The sequence below is a fragment of the Nelumbo nucifera genome, chromosome 3, assembly GCF_055504915.1.
Source record: "Nelumbo nucifera cultivar China Antique chromosome 3, China Antique-T2T, whole genome shotgun sequence".
Taxonomy (NCBI): domain Eukaryota; kingdom Viridiplantae; phylum Streptophyta; class Magnoliopsida; order Proteales; family Nelumbonaceae; genus Nelumbo; species Nelumbo nucifera.
The window spans coordinates 28143982-28146720 of NC_142651.1; the positions used below are offsets into that span (position 1 = coordinate 28143982).

Genomic DNA, 2739 nt, shown 5'->3' on the forward strand with positions numbered 1-2739 from the left:
CTTCGGTACATGAACTTAATAAATGATCATTTTATGGCTCTTGAGGGGTGAACTCGAAATGTGTGTGCAAAGATGGGAATGACGTAAGTGGTTCAAGTAGCAGGGCCTCAACTACTTCTATGCCTCTAACTCCTTGTGGTGTAGGGGAGATCATTCCGTCCTCCAATTTAAAGAGTTTTAGTTTCAGTGAACTCAAAATGATCACAAGAAACTTTCGGCCAGACAGTGTTTTGGGAGAAGGGGATTTGGATCAGTTTTTAAGGGTTGGATTAATGAAAATGCACTTACTGCTACCAAGCCTGGAACTGGCATGATTATCGCCATGAAAAGGCTTAACCAAGAAGGCCATCACGGTCATAGGGAATGGCTGGTGAGTATTCCCATTAGGCCTTGCATTTTTCAATATCTGATTCATCCTCTTACTTTAGGGGATTGTATCTTCATGCTCAAGTGGCAATACTTAGTAAGGATTTCCCATCACTCATCAAGGCAATTGACATTGAAGAGCCCATTTCTGATACCTCTACCCGCAAATCAGAAGCTATGGATTGGGTATGATGTTCGTGTCCTCTCTTCTTTACGTTAAGCAAAGCTTCTTCTATGGTCATTTTCTTGGTTGATGATCTCTAATGTTACGGACAAGAAGAAGGGGGAGAATAAAATCAAGAAAAAAAGAAAGAGGAAGAAGGAACAAAGGGAGAGAAGAAGCCAGAGGAGGGGGTTTGCCTGAATTAGCCGTTGCTACGAGTTGTGGTGGCTTTGGCCGAGAGGAATGGAAAACAGAGGAAAGGAAGAATAAAGAGGAAGAGAGAAAGGGGAAGATGAAATGTGAAAGAAGCTGAGGTAGAGGGAGTTACCGCTGCTGCTATTAGTGTATTGTGAGGTCAGGAAAGATAAACAATGTTTTTCTTTCAATTGTCTAATAGTTATTACAAGGATAATATAGAGATTAAAAAATATTGTAACAACCCTTTTAGACAGAAGGCTAATATAAGAGGGTCTTTGTCTCACGGTCATAGTACAGGGGTCTTTGTCACGAACCCATAGTACAGCGGGTCTTTATAATTTACCCTATATTTTATATGTATTTGCATTGTATATGTGGGTCTCTTTAATTTACCATGCCCTTAAGGAGAAAATTTTCTTAGGAACATGTAATTGGTAAGGGAAAAAAATTATGATCCCTCTATCTCAATAATCATCGACAGAAATCGAGAGAGTGAGAGAGGACTCAATAACTCACTTGGTTGAACTTGAAACGAAGCTTCATTCTTTCCGTTACCACTTACCACTCACAGAGGAGAACGAACACAAAAAGCTTGATTATATATTTCAGTGATATAGTCCATTTTTACAAATTTTCCAAAACGACAGATAAAAGCTTCTAATTTCGCACACTTCCACTGTAGACTGTAGAAACTGTATACGTCTTCAATATAATAAATAAAAAAAAAAAAACTGTATATGTCTTCTACACTACATCAGACGACCAGAAATCGTCAATCAAGGCGACAAGGCGTCGCATTAGTTACCGAAGCAACATAGGAGTTCACCAGAGCAAGCGCATTACTCGTGAACTTCGTAGCATACTCCACTCGATTACAGACGTCGGATTTCACTGGCCCATCAGGCACATCCTCGAACTCGTCCGTACACGTGTCCTCATTCGTCAGGGCAGCGCTCATCCACGTCTGCACGTTGCTCATACGGTATGCGAACGACTCTCTTGAGTTGGGACGCGGACGCCGCATCTCCCTCATCGAACTCCGCATCTGGTCGACCGCGTCGCCGAAGGTGCTTAAGCAGTCCTCCAGCACGGCGGCGGCTCCCTGATCGCCTCCGGTCACGGCTTGGCGCGACAGTTGGGACAAGTAGAAGCTCGTCCGGTTGGCTTTGGAGAGGCTAACGGCGATAGCCACTCGAGCCAGCTTGCCGGGGCTCCGTCGGACGTAGTGGGCGTAGCGGGAGAGGGAGGTATAGCAGAGATCAGGATATAATGTTGAGCTACAGCTTGTACGGATGAAATCGGTGGCATTTTTTCTGCTACATGCTGCATCGACGGATGAAATTTCCGGTAGAAGAAGTAAGGCTGTCGCCACCGCGAGAAGAGGGAGGAGGAGGTGGAGGAAGAGAGGTTTCGCTGCCATTTTTGAATTTTTTTTTTCGGTCGGAGCCGGGAGGAGTTTTCGACTGCTGGGAAGGCGGGAGGGGACTTGTCTGGAGTCTCCAGCAGCGAGTAGTAGGGCTTTATAAGTAGGCTGATTCCTTGACCTTGAGAGTTATAGGTATAGCTGCCTACAGCCGTTCACGGATCGGGTTGGTTGGTTTAGTGACGTTTTTTGAATCGATCCGATCTGATCGATTTACTTAAAAATGAAACTAAAACCGATCCACTATTAACTAAAATCGATCTGATCTGTTTGAATTAAATGATTCTCTTCATGTGAACGGTAAACTATTTAAGTCTAAAAAGACATTAGAACCCGCGCGTGCCGTGAAAAAAAAAAAAAAAGGAAAAAGGAAAGGACCGCCGCTTTTAGTGGAAGGAAGGAAGGCTACTTTTTGCGGCGAGTGCGGGTGGCCGGTGACGCGTGCAAACGAAACAATAACGGTCGGCGTAGTCCACGTAATCAACGGTTATCCATAATGATTTCACTAGTGGGTTCAACTATGATGCCGGAAATACGTAAGGTTGAAAAAAGTTACAACCACTCAACCGGCATCATAAAAGTAGAAACC

At 44.0% G+C, this 2739-nt stretch overlaps 1 pseudogene across 1 annotated transcript; it reads right to left on the minus strand.

Moving 5' to 3' along the window:
* Positions 1–1307: 1307 nt before the first annotated feature.
* Positions 1308–2346, minus strand: LOC104604121 (21 kDa protein pseudogene; annotated as a pseudogene). Its single transcript, XR_016083642.1, has one exon. The product of XR_016083642.1 is annotated as a 21 kDa protein pseudogene (transcript).
* Between the last annotated feature and the right edge of the window lie 393 nt (positions 2347–2739).